The 14,638-nt window shown below is 39.6% G+C and overlaps 1 protein-coding gene across 1 annotated transcript in view; it reads right to left on the bottom strand.

Moving 5' to 3' along the window:
- The window catches only part of LOC119428703 (microtubule-associated protein 2), a 53,316-nt gene that overhangs the window by 28,786 nt on the left and 9,892 nt on the right, over nucleotides 1-14,638 (bottom strand). Inside the window, exon 2 of the mRNA XM_037696376.1 lies at nucleotides 689-741. The gene's annotated coding sequence lies outside the window, so the exon portion shown is untranslated. The remainder of the gene's footprint in view (nucleotides 1-688; nucleotides 742-14,638) is intronic.

Consider the following 14,638-nt stretch of genomic DNA (forward strand, 5'->3'; position numbering starts at 1 on the left):
CTTATACATCTATTTGTCTCCGTATGACCCTTTTCATCTCCTTATGCCTCTTTTTGTCTCCTTATGCATCTTCAGGCACACAGACTCATGCTCATGTTAGTGCTGCTGTTTGACATGTTTTTATGCTAATTGTGCTTAGTGTATTTTTAGTTGATGTTTTTTCTTAGTTCATATCTTAGATGTTATCATTGTTTTTCTTTTACATTTTTATAGTTGGATGTAACTGGGACCCTGTGTACATAATTTCGTCCCACCACGAACGACAATAGTGAACGACAATGTGGTGCGAACGACAAAGAATCTCTGACTCTCTGACATTTTCTTTTAATTTTTTCAGACAGAAGAATCCACATGCACCACATTAATTTCAGAAAAAGCTGTATCACAAATCTGTGGATCTTTTTTGCCTGATTAAGATCATCTGGATAAGCAGAAGAAAAAATGATGGGTGGTATTTTTTTTATCTTTAGGCCATCAAATTAAAATATTTTTAGGCTTGTCTGTGTCTCCGCTTCATGTCAGTTCTGGTATCGCAAATGTGTTTTAGCATACAAAAACACATATTTGATGCAAAATAGGCCTTAAAATTCAAGTTTTTAATAAATAAATCACAAAATCTGTGTGTTCGATCTGCATCACTCAATAAAAAAAAATGTTTTTCTGCTTCTGTGTTTTTGTGTTGACTTACCTGAGAATAAAAACGCTCCACTGATTATGGAAGCAGAAGTGTTGAACTGCCCTCTGTGAAAAATGAGAAAAAACAAGAAGAAAAAACAGTTAAAACCAATAATCTCACAGCAAACTGGCTCATTAGTTTTGAGTCGTGTTGTCACAGTGGACAGTCTGGGACACTTAAAAAAAAGGAAGAAAAGATAAACAGACTGGAAAAAAAAGATTTTATAACTGCAGCGGGGTGTAAAAAACTCAAAATAAATTCAACTCGCTATCTTTCGACAAATAAGTGGTCAAACATCCCTCCTTAGTGTGCTGCTTTTAAGATCGTTAAATTCTTGGACTGCGGCAGAGCCCGAGGATGACGAGTTAGATCTCAGTCCTGCAATGAAGAAAATATTTGTGCATCTATGTCACTTCTGAGACTAAAAGGGGGTCAAACACCGAGCGTCTTGTCACGCAAAAATGACCATCTGAGAGAGTCCTGGTGCCAAAACAGGGATTTAAAACGAGAGAAAAAAAGAGCAGAAGTTCTGATAAAAGGAAGGAGGCTGAAGCCACAAGAAAATAAACAGAACTGTATGCCGATGTCCACGATCGTTGAAGGATTTGAATATTAAATGTTTGAAGTTTTAAAAAGGAGTGTTTTTCTGGACTGGAATTGCATAGGGAATGCAAGTAAACCTTATATATATATATATATATATATATATATATATATATATATAAATATATAAGCATATATGGTATGGTATAAAGTTTATTCATTTTAAAAATACAAAACAATTCCATAAACTATATTAAAAAAATACAAGAGATTTAAAAAGAAAGGCAGCAGAAAGAAGAAAATATCTTATTATATCTGCCTCTTTTTTCAAACAATTAGTTAAATCATAATAATTTTCAAGTAACAGAACAAAACGAATAACTTTTTCTAATTTTTCTAACTCTAATACAAAAACACACTAAGCTACTTCATATATTTTTTTTAACAATTCAGTTTTGATCTTTTTCTTAAATGTACACATTGACTTGACATTTTTCACATCACTCTCAAGACCATTCCACAATCCAACTCCTTGGATTGAGGTAGACCTTCCCTTCAGACTAGTTCTGAATTTTGGTTTGACAAATATCTCTATCCCCTTAAGATTATAACAACTTTGTCTTTCAACAAAATTTCTTTGGATATTTAATGGTAATGTGTTATTTTGAGCCCTATACATAACTGATAAAATACTATAATCTACCAAATCATGGAACTTTAGTAACTTCAGTTGATAAAATAATGTGCTTGATGGGTGTCTGTAATGCTTTCTGGTGATGATTCTTACAGATCTTTACTGTAAAATAAAAATAGGTTTTGTAAATGTTTTACACGCTTCCCCCCAAACATCAATGCAATAGATTAAATGTGGAACAGTGATTGTGTTATACAACATGTACAGAGCTTTATCATTTAATAATTCCCTGACTTTGTATAGTACTGCAATAGATTTAGATATTTTTGTTCTTACAGAATTTATGTGATTTTTCCATGTTAGCTGTTCATCAATGATTACACCCAAAAATTTCATCTCATTAACTCTACAAATCTCAACACCCTCAATTTTAAATGGATCATCAACAGTTCTCTTTTTGTTACTAAATATCATGTAATTAGTTTTATCTACATTTAATGATAATTTATTAAGTTTAAACCAAGTTTGTATTTTATCAAATTCTGTCTTCATCAATTCCAACATCCGTTTTACATCTTTACCCAAACAAAAAAATGTGGTGTCATCTGCAAAAAGGACACATTTGAGGAGTCCTGATACATTCACTAAGTCATTCACATATAAAATAAATAACTTTGGTCCAAGTACAGAGCCTTGAGGAACTTCACACGTGATATTGCACAGGTCAGATCTTACACCACTTATTTGTACAAACTGTTTCCTATCTTTCAAATAACTAGATACCCAGTGTAATGCTGGTCCTCTTATACCATATTTATTTAATTTTTCAAGGAGAATAGTGTGGTCAATAGTATCGAATGCTTTTTTTAAATCAACAAAAATACTAACACAATATTGTTTTTGATCGATATATACTTATATATACTGTATATATAAACATATACATACACTGTACAGTGAACCCTCGTTTTTCACTGGGGTTACGTTCCAAAAAGAACCCGTGATAGGCGAAATCCGTGAAGTAGTAACCTTTATTTTTTTTTACAATTATTATACAATGAAATACTCCATAATACATTCAAACCAAAGAACAAAACCTTTTTACAGGCCCAAGCATTTGTTTAACAAATAAAAGTACTGTATAAACGTTTTTTACAAATAAATACTGTACTGGAGAGACTGTTTAGCCAATCAGAATGCAGAACACAATGCAAATCCTTGAAGCAGCGAGACCGTGAAAGGTGAACCGCGTTATAGCGAGGGTTCACTGTATATATATATATATATATATAAACTAAACAAACTAAAATTTGCTGTGGTGGTAGCTGAGAGTCATTTATGACACAAACACTGAGCATGACATGTTGCATGCACATTGGTCCTTTCGAGGTTTGACAAAAGCAGCTCATTTTTTTCATTCAGCTTTATTTAGACAGGTTAATCCCATTCAGCCTTAGCTTCAAAATCTAGCACTAAAGGTGGCAGGTGACATGCATCCGTTCAAGGAATCAGGGTTTTAACTTTATCTACTGATTTTATCCCTCAGAAGCTCCAGAAATGGCTTCTGCCCACTGATGCTCACAGCCTGTCATCACATTAAGTATCTGAGCAGCATCCTATCTGATCTCCAAACTCATTAACTGCAGATTTTACAGGATGCAACGCAGGCAATTTGGCATCTTCACAATTATATCCTCGACCACCAGCTCTACGGTGCATCTTTAAAGGAAGTCACTGCAAGGTTAGGCAAACAAGAAATCCCCTCGAGCTCCTGGAAAGGTGCAATAAAACCAAGGTGGCACTTTTGTACCCATCCTCCCAACAAATGTGACCTTTGTGTTTCTGCCAGGAAAAAAAAAGAGGCTAAATGGGTCATACAACAGATGAATGAGGAGATGAAGAAGGAGAAGGAGGTCAGAGGGTGTCCTAATCCACAGATTTTTCCTCTTCAGCAGGAGTAAGGCTAACAGGAAATTAAATCTAAGGAGACAAATCTTGTTCGACATTATTAGAGTGACAGAAATATATTTACAGAAGCATCTTTCTGTTTTTAATAAATGATGCTGCTCTCTGGATTTAAAAGGCATTTCGGTACTTGTGGGCAAAAGATACCTCAGCGATAATTATCCAGAGATTGGGTCAAGACTGAAGCTAATGCAGCTTGTAGGGAGCAGGAAAGATACAAATTAAATGGTTGAGGTTTTAGTTTTTGGACCTGAGCATCTTAGGAATACATTTTTCAGTCTTTTGCCCTCCTTGGATGACATTAATCTGGCTTCCAGCTCTAATGTTAAAAATCTTGGTGTTATTTTTGATCAGGACATGTACAAAGTATTTTACCCCCCACATTAAAAACGTTACTAAAACCACCTTCTTCCACCTGCGTAATATCAATACAATTAGAAACATCGTATATAAAAAATGATGCAGAAAAATTGGTTTATGCATTTGTCACATCTAGACTGGACTATTGCAATGGTTCATTATCTGGGTGTCAGTACTTCTTTAAAACGTCTTCAGTTGATCCAAAATGCTGCTGCCAGAGTCTTAACTGGAGTTAGTGGGAGAGATCATATCTCTCCAGTTTTAACTTCTCTCCATTGGCTCCCTGTCAAATCTAGAATTGAATTTAAAATCTTACTTCTAACCTACAAAGCCCTCAATAACCTAGCTCCATCTTATATTACTGATTTTACTGTTCCATATTTTCCAAACAGACCACTTCGCTCTCAGACTGCAGGTTTACTTGTGGTTCCTAGAGTTCCCAAAAGCAGAACAGGAGGAAGATCTTTCAGTTATCAGGCTCCTCTCTTGTGGAACCAACTTCCAGTTTCTGTCCATGAGGCTGACACATTGTCCATTTTTAAGACTGGGATTAAGACTTTCCTTTTTGATAAATCCTATAGTTAGGGTTGACTTGTCATGCTGTCAAGCTTAGACTACTGAAGGACAAAATGACCTCACTTCTTTATATGAATTGTTAAAATTGAATAGTTTTCATTTGATATAATTTCTATCTCAACATGTGATTCTTGACCTGCCACTGAGCAGCAGACCAGTTCTTTGTCTCCTCAGCCAGGTAAGATGCTTCTGTTGTCTCAGGTTCCGGAGTGGCTGGACTTGAGGAATGAGACATTTGTAGCTTATGTCTAGGATTCATCTGTGAACATAGCGCATACTGTGCACAAGTTTTCCTATAGAAATTTATCACAATATTCTGATTTTCTGAGACAGAATTTTAGTTTTTTATTATCTATAAGCCACAATCATCAAAATTACAAATAATAAAGGCTTAAAATATTTTACTTAGGGATGCACAATATTATCAGCATGGTATCAGGCGATATTAGCATTAAAGTTCAATACCGGACATAGGCCATTCCATCAAAAAAACTCACAGATAAAAAATAAAAAAGGCGCTGTTTTTGTAGGACAATCCAGTGACAAGGATGCCTGCAGCGGCAGCACAATGTGATGACGTCACGTGCGCCTACATGATCTCACGGGGGAGAGGAAAATTCAAAATGTTGGTGGTGTGGAAGTTTTTTTTTCATTGGTGAGGATGTTGGAATACTTCGAAAACCTCCTCAATCCCACCGGCACGTCTTCCACTGAGGAAGCGGAGCCTGGAGACTTTAGGTCCGGCCCTCCAATCTCTGGTGCTGAGGTCACTGAGGTGGTTAAAAAGCTCCTCAGTGGCAGGGCCCTAGGGGTGGATGAGATTCGCCCCGAGCTCCTTAAGGCTCTGGATGTTGCAGGGTTGTGTTGGCTTACATGACTCTGCAATATTGCGTGGACATCGGAGGCAGTTCCCCTGGATTGGCAGACTGGGGTGGTGGTCCCCCTATTCAAAAAGGGGGACCGTAGAGTGTGTTCCAACTACAGGGGGATCATGCTCTTAAGCCTCCTTGGTAAGGTCTATTGGGAGTTCTGGAAAGGATGGTCCGTTGGATAGTCGAACCTCGGATTCAGGAGGAGCAGTGCGGTTTTCATCCTGGTGCAGCCAAGGTGTTGAGGGGATCCATTTTGGTGGCCTTAGGATCGCTTCTCTGTTTTTTGCAGATGATGTGGTCCTATTGGCTTCATCAGGTCGTGATCTACAGCTTTTGCTGGAGTGATTTGCAGCTGAGTGCAACACAGCCAGGATGAGGATCAGTTTCTCCAAATTCAAGGCCATGGTCTTGAGCCAGAAAAGCGTATAGTGCCCTCTCCGGGTCGGGGAGGAGGCTCTGCCCCAAGAGGAGGAGTTTAATTATCTTGGGATCTTGTTCACGAATGAGGGAAAAATGGAGCGTGAGATCAATAGGCAGATATGTGCAGCATCAGCAGTGAAGCAAGCAATGTACAGGTCTGTCATGGTGAAGAGAGAGCTGAATCAAAAGGTGAAGCTCTCAATTTACCGGTCAATCTATGCTTCTACCCTCATCTATGGTCATGAGCTTTGGGTTGCGACAGAAAGAACAAGATCATGGATACAGGCGGCCAAAATGAGTTTTCTCTGCAGGGTGTCTGGGCTCTCCCTTAGAGATAGGGTTAGAAGCTCGGTCATCTGGGAAGCACTCAGAGTATAGCCGCTGCTTATCCACATCGAGAGGAGCCAGTTGAGGTGGCTCGGGCATCTGGTTAGGATGCCTCCTGGACGCCACCCTGGTGAGGTGTTCCGGGCATGTCCCACTGGGAAGAAACCCAGAGGAAGACCCAGGACACGCTGGAGGGACTATGTTTCTCAGCTGGCCTGGGAACGCCTTGGGATTACTCCGGAGGAGCTGGCCCAAGTGGCTGGGGAGAGGGAAGTCTGGGCCTCCCTACTTAGGCTGCTACCCCTGCGATCCGACACCAGATAAGCGAAAGAAAATGGATGGATGGATGGATGGATGGATGGAGGATGTTGGCTTCCCAAGATTTTTGGACTACGTTGAGCCTTGCTAAATCGTCCCCAGTCGAAGATATTTTTCCGATGTAACGTTATCCGAGTTACAAGCCGTCATTTCCAACATCAGTGAGAAGCTAACAGCCGATAGCATTTGGACGAGATTTACCACAGACATTTGGATGTCGTGTTAGCCCCGTTAGCATGATTAGTCTTACGGCACAATGGATAGACAAAAACATTGAACATAAAAAGGCTGTCCTTCATGCACAAGAGTGCAGAGGATCCCACACTGCAGCTACTAGCTAGGAACCCAGAACAAGCTTCCACATGTGAGACAGCATCGCAGGTGACTAATGCTAATAAATAACATTTAACACTTTTCATTTAATATAAGTTAAAGTGCTATGCATATCATATGGCTGTTACTGAATATATGTCACCAGCTCTTACAGCTGTTACACAATTTTTGTAGCAAATGTCTAAATAAGAGGGCTATGTTCTGACAAAGGAAAGTATATTAAAATTATCTGTATCGGTTATTGCCCAAATAAGTTTTAATATATCGGCCAAAAATCCAATATTGTGCATCCTTAATGTCACCCTGTGTAATGAATCTTTATGAGTTTCACTTTCTGAAATGATTGCCAAAAACAAATGAACTTTTTCACGATATTCTAATTTTTTTTAGACGCACCTGTAACGGGTTTAAAAAGAAAATTTAGTTGTACTTGGAAAATATTAAAAACTTTATGCTTGGTAGTTGCCTTTGCTGAGGCCTAGGTTTAAGTACCAAAATCTAGTAAATTGTAACATATATGGATATTACTATGTTACATTATGAGCCATAAACCAACAAAGAAATGGGCAGTTGTCTCGGCCTGATTTCTAAAAGTTGGTATTAGAATCTGTCTTTTAAACTTTAATTTGTTGATGTCTACTGAAAACATTGCATCAACCAGAGGCTGCTTTTTCTCAGATCGAGGAGCTCAATCAATTTTCCGAGTGTCTTGTTCATAAGTGGACGTAGGATGCAGGAGATGGAACGACAGATCAGGGCTTCATTCTCAGTAATGAGAGTGTTGCTTCAATCAGTCATGGTGGAAAAAAAAAGGAGTTTAGTCGAAAGGCAAAGCTCTTGATGTATTGGTGTGTCTACTTTACACCCCTCACCTGTGGTCATAACCAGAGTAACAAGATTCTAGATACAAGCAGCCGAAATGAGTTCCCCTCATAGGGTGACCAGGCTCAGCCTTAGAAGAAGGGTGAGGATCTTCTTCATCTAAGCAAGAGTAGTACTACTCCTCTGCATTGAAAAAAGTCAACTGAGGGGTCTGGGCTTCTGATTATGATCCCTCTTAGACTCTTGGTTTCATTTGGAGGTTGTTCGAGCATCTCTCACTGGGAAGTGACACCAGAGCAGACCCAGACCTGGCTCACAGAATTATATATTGCCTTGTGATGCCCCAGGAGGAGCTGGAAAGTGTCGCTGGAGACAGGGATGTCTGGGATTTTCTCCTGGACCAATTGTCTCCCCGACCCGACCACTGATAAGTGGCAGAAAATGGAGGATCTATACAACTTTTCTGTTAAATAAACAAGGGCGGCCTTACTGTATGAGCCAAATCTTTGTTAAAATTTACCTCTTTGATGAACTACTCAAAAATGGTTCTTCATTTAAGTGAACTGGCAAAAATATTTTTTAACACTGATTGCTGGGATTAATATGAATGCTGAGACGGTGGTTTGATTGGGCCGTGTTTGTGGTTCAAATGGGAGTCCAACCAGCAAATCTGACCGTGTCTCTCCTCTGAGGTCTCTCTGCTTCCTCCCTTTCAAAGTCAGCCATCACCTACACGTCCTCATCTATAATTCACAAAGACAGGTTCCCCTCTCCTGTGCCTTAACACAACAAACCCACAAACACATGCATGGTGCATACATCAAGTCCAAGAACACGAAGTTATTTGAGGGAAATTCATAAGAAACATTCTTAAAAAAAATAAAGAAAGTGAAACTAAGAACTTGAATTACTGTATTTATTTGGGTATAGCACAAAACTTTTTACCCAAAAATCATCCATAAATTTAGGGGGTCATATTATATGGAGCATCAGTGGCTGAGTGGTTAGAGCAGTTGTCCTCCAATGGAAGAGTTGGTGGCTCGATTCCACCAACAGTCAAATGGTCAAGTGTCCGTGGGCAAGACACTGAACCCCTCATTGCCTCTGATGTGTGTCCCATCAGTGTATGAATGAGATAAAACATTGATTAGTCTCTACAGATTCAGAATAGTTTTATGGAGATGTAGTAGAGTGGTGTATGAATGTGTGTGTGGAGGTAAATGAGGGCACAGATTGTGACTGTAAAGAGCCTTAAGTATCTTGATTAGAAAGAAAGGCGCTATAAGTACAGTCCATTTACGATTATACACGGGAGTACATTTCCACCACACATATAGAGTACAGGAGAATGGTGACTTACACAAAGCTAAGCTAAGCTAAGCTAGGCAAAGCTAAGTGCCACCCGGTGGCACTTAACCCTACCAGTGTTTTTTTTTCCCCTGGAGCTCTCTGGTAGACTGTCTGCAAAGTCGTCAGTTCTCATTCTAAATGCCAGTTTTCCTATGACGCTTCTAGAAAGCTCTAAATCATAGTTTGTTGAGGAAAAGAAAAACTGTGCAGCAGCCAAGGAGTTTGGAGTTCCTGAAAGCAACATTTGCTTATGAAGGAAGCATAAAACCCAACTTCTGAAACCATAATAAATACAGTAATATCACATTCATCATCTGATTATTTCATTGATATGTTTACTGACCACAAAGGATGAATAATCCTGAGGTCTGTATGGTATTAAGGGTGGCATGAGGATTAGATTTTTTTAAATGCTTTTTTAAGCTCAAAAAATGGAGGCTCACATTATACTTGAGATCACATTATACATGAATAAATACTGTGTCATTTGGCATGCTGGTCAAACAAAAATAGGTTGCTCTCCACAAATCGACTGCTCAAAACACAACTCCACTGCTGACTGATTGCCAACACAACTGAGCAAGCTAACAATGAAAAGTGTGCCCATTTTCTTTTTTGGAGTCGCCAGCTAGTCTCAAACACAGACCCATCTATTTTCACAACGTGTGAAAAAAAATGCTTGGAGAGCAACGTTATTTGGAAAACTTGGAAGAGAGAACCAGTTCTTTTAATACTTCCACTAAGTCTGATCTGACCTCAGGTCAGGAGCTGCAGCTTCAGAGGAGACTAATATCCTGTTTGAGACAGAAAACCGTGGGAACTGCGATTTGACTTTTTTGGATTCGAGAGATTCTATCAAATTTATTTATAAACCGCGATTTCTGACGTTGCCTTATGCATGCAAGTAGGTTTTATGTAAAAGCAGGCAGCACCAGGTGCTGGTTGTTGTGCCCTCGAGGCGACAGCTGAGTTTGAACGATAAGACAGGCGGCAGAACTGCTCTGCATAGAAGAGTGTTAGGTGCCTGAAAGCATCGCGTGGAGATTCATCCATCAACAAGTTAGCACTGGATGCTTCAAAATGCTGCCTGGAGGCTGTCACTTTATTACTGAGGAATTCTTTCACCATGAAAAGAGTGGAAAATCATTTTGAAGACGGAACTGTGGATGTCAAGAGTTTGGTTGTAGTCAATCCTGGCAGGTGATATTTTGTTAGTAGGTGAGATCATATCTCTCCAGTTTTAGCTTCTCTCCATTGGCTCCCTTGTCAAATCCAGAATTGAACTCAAAATCTTACTTCTAACCTACAAAGCCCTCAACAACCTAGCTCCATCTTATATTACAGATCTTATTGTTCCATATTTTCCTAACAGAACACTTCACTCTCAGACTGCAGGCTTACTTGTGGTTCCTAGAGTTTCCAAGAGCAGAATGGGAAAAAGATATTTCCGTTATCAGGCTCCTCTCTTGTGGAGCCAACTTCCAGTTTCTGTCCGCGAGGCTGACACATTGTCCAGTTTTAAGAATTTCCTTTTTTATAAATCCTATAGTTAGGGTTGGCTTGTTATGCTGCCAAAGGCTTAGACTACTGGAGGACAAACTGACCTAATTTCTTATAATGAATTGTTAAAATTGAATAGTTTTCATTTGATAACATTTCTTTCTTAACGTGTGATTCTTGACCTGCCATTGTGTATCTGTTCCTCCTTCCTGTTCCTCTCAAACCCAGCCAGTCGATGCAGATGGCCGCTTGCCTCGAGTCTGGTTCTGCTAAAGGGTTCTTCCTCATGAGGGAGATTTTCCTTTCCATTGTCGCCTTCATACTTGCTCAAGATGGGAGTCTGCAATGGAGTTAATCAAAGCAGTCTGCTCCTCAGATAATTAATGTTAAATTATTATTTGAACGTTTCTGTTCAGTGCCCTGAGATGATTTCTGTTGTGACTTGGTGCTTTATAAATAAACAGAACTGAAATTGTTATTTTGATGTAATATATTAATTAGATATAACATTTTAAAAGGCAATATTCATGTCTGTGAGTATTTGTCCTGTTCTTTCACCTTCCTTCAGGTTTACTGCATTTCCCTGTGAGGCTACAGATATGTGTAACGGGTTCAACTTTGCTGACTGTTTTTTATTTTTTTCGGCTGCTCTTTTCTTCAGAGGTCGCCACAGCAAACTAAGTCGCACATAGACATTGCAATTATTTTTACACCAGATGCCCTTCCTGACACAACCACAGACTATTGAGCTACCACAGCCCTCTGTGTGGAGCAGAGAGCTGCTATCCAGGGCATCCAGGGATATTGAAATGTTACGTTTAAAAAAGTCTTATAACAGATTAATACTGTAAATTACCAACAAATGATTAATTCGGTCAGTTTCACAGATATTGACCTACAATTTGGTAAAGTAAAGTAAAGTGCTATGTGTTGTCATCATGTTCCCATATAATGGCAAAATTGGTTCTCTGCATTTAACTCATTGCACCTGAGAAGCATCCAGGTGGAGCATTGGGCAGCTATGTGAGCGCCTGGGGAGCAATCAGGGATTAGCTGACATCACGACATGTGGGAATGGCTGGGGATCAAACCTGGGACTTTCTGGTCTCAAGTCGGCTGCCCTACCCCTACCCCATCTTGGTGTGGTAGTAGCTGAAAGTCATGTACAACATGTAGTGAACTCGGCCTCCGGTCAAAACCTGCCTCTGAAGACCTTCATGGGACAGGAACTGTTATTTCATTGATTTGAATCCAGAAATACAAATTAGCTCATCCAGAGACTTTCTAATTGTATCCTGAACTAATCAATTGAAAGAACACTCTCTTTTTCATATTATCATTACTATTTTACAATATCTTGATAATCAAAAGTGTGTTAGTTCATACCATTTTAAATGTTGAAATGAACCACTCATTTTAAATCAACTGTGAAACAGTATCAATGATTTTTAATCCTCATTCAAAGTAGAAATCAAGTTAAATGTCTATGTTACAAAGTAATTATGCATTTTTGATCTTCTGTCTGAAATGAGAAAGGTGTGATGTCAGTCAAAAGTCGGAGACAGTCGCAAACAAGTTTATTGGAACGAACTGTCTTGTTTTTAAACCTCCCAGACAGAAACAAGAAAACTGGCACCTGTAAGTCTGTCATTTCTCCAAAACATTTCTCTGTCTGTTCCTAAACATCTCCGCTGTTTTTCTGACTTGTAATGACCCTCTGACGTCACTAAAACCACACCCCTGTTGGTTCTTTCAACCAATCAGGACTTCCCAAAAGGGACCGGAAGCAGAACTCTTTAAAAGTCAACACTTCCTAGTTCCAGGAAGAACAGAAGTTCCAAAAGTTCAGAACAGAGGTTCCAAAAGTTCTGAAGTGCTAGAGTTAGTTGGGAGTTCTTCCGAGTCTAGTTGGGATTATGGAACCGTTGACGGACTCACAGCTCATGTGAGTCCACCCGGGAGGTGAGAGTGTTGTTGAACGGAGTACCGTCACTACTTTGGACGATTCTCAGTCATCCTAAGGAGACGCTGAAAGGTAGCATTGAAATGGAACTCCGTACCGGAGCTGACTTATCTTCTGCAAAGGTAACGAGTCGCTTCACTACCGAGTGTACCGAGGCTGAGCTGGGATCGGATGGAGGGTGCTGTTCCTCGCCAACACACTTTCCCTCATCCATCTTTTCCCTCCATTCAAACTCCTTCATTCCCCATCTTTAAAACTCTTCTATCTTGCCAGTAAAGATAAGCTAAAAGCCTGCAGACATTAATTTAAGATCTAAGGATATGTCTGTTGTTTCAAGCTGCAAGTGAGGAATCATGGCCGTATGATTTCCCATTGTAAAGCTAATTAATTAAGCTGTGTTATTGTAATCAATTATGCCAATCAATGTGTAAAATGTGTGATGTGTTTAAATCGTTTTGATAAATAAAAGACCGCACTGTTGTTGGTGGGTCAGAAATTTAAACACGTCTTTGTCCACATTTAATCTTCTAGGCACGATATTACTTAGTCCAGAAAAATGAAAGAATCCGTTTAAATTAAGTATAATATTATGTACTTGAATTAGTCCAGATATTATAAAATGTAAGAGAGCACCCCTGAGCTAAATCCATCTCTCGGTGTCTCTCCTTACAAACACATACTCTGAACACTACTCATTGTATCCAACAAAGTTAAGACAGGTCCTCTGGACGGTTCCTTTTTGTTGAAACGTTTCGGCTTTAATCCAAAAGACTTCATCAGTCCGAGGAGCTGCAACAAACTCAGTCTTATAAATTAGGGATGCACGATATTGGATTTTTGGCCGATATCCGATATGCCGATAAGTTTAATCTTATTTGGCCAATAACCGATACCAATACCGAAATTTTCCCCCTAGACATACTTACAGAGACTACATAACTTTTGCTGCTGTGAAGTTAAAATACTACATTATTCTGCATGGTCTTTGTCAATTTGCCCTGATACCAAATACAGATGCCAAAAAGGGGCTGAAAATAATTTAACATTATATATAATATACCGGTACAGTGTTTCCCTTAGTTAGCTTGCCATGGCAGGGTGCTTATCTCATCCATGATTTTTGCTGATGGGGGGGAGACAGAGACATGTCTGAGTGCAGCTTGTACTAACAGTTTTTGAGGAGGGGGGCGTTCAACATGAGGGAAGAGGCTTGTGAGTGCTGCCTTGGGCTTTTTAGCTAGAGAGCCTGTATTTTTGCCGCTACCTTAGTGATATGTCAGTGCCGGGTGGGGGTGGGAGGGGCAAGTTCAGTTTGGTAGGCAGGGTGCTCAGTTCTGTTGACGGAGTGGGGCACCCCGCCTGTATAATGGTAGGAGAAACACTGCGGTATATTTTAAAAACAATGCCATTTATATCGGTGAGTTATTGATGGAATAGCCGATGTCCGATATTTAACTTTATCGCTAACATCGTCCGAAACTGATACCATGCCGATAATATCGTGCATCCCTATTCTAAATAGCACCTTCACATAGTGGATCAACCAGTTTGATGATCCTCGGGTGGTTTCTGTAGTCCGCCCTCTCCCCCACCGACTCATTTGAGGCAGTCAAGACCCAAGTGGTTCAAAACATCAGTTTGAAATGTTTCAACAAAAATAAACCAACCAGTGGACCTGACTTAACTTTGTTGGACTTTTTTACCTGGATTATTGAGCCTGAATCAGGATACTACTCATTGTACAACGTCTTTGCCTGAACCTTGCCATTTACTAGGAGAGTAAAACGAACATTGTTTGTTAGTTCAATTCAGTTCAGTTTATATGTATAGCGCCAAGTCACAACAGAAGTTATCTCAGGGCATTGAACAAAAACAATTCACATAAAAGCCAATCAGTAAAGTTATCTATCTAAAGAAGGAAGTCAGCAGACGAGTTGAGTCTTCATTTCGTTGCAGTCGCCGATCCTGAGCAAGCACAG

The sequence above is a fragment of the Nematolebias whitei genome, chromosome 23 (assembly GCF_014905685.2).
Source record: "Nematolebias whitei isolate Nwh7 chromosome 23, NemWhi1, whole genome shotgun sequence".
NCBI classification, from domain to species: Eukaryota; Metazoa; Chordata; class Actinopteri; order Cyprinodontiformes; family Rivulidae; genus Nematolebias; species Nematolebias whitei.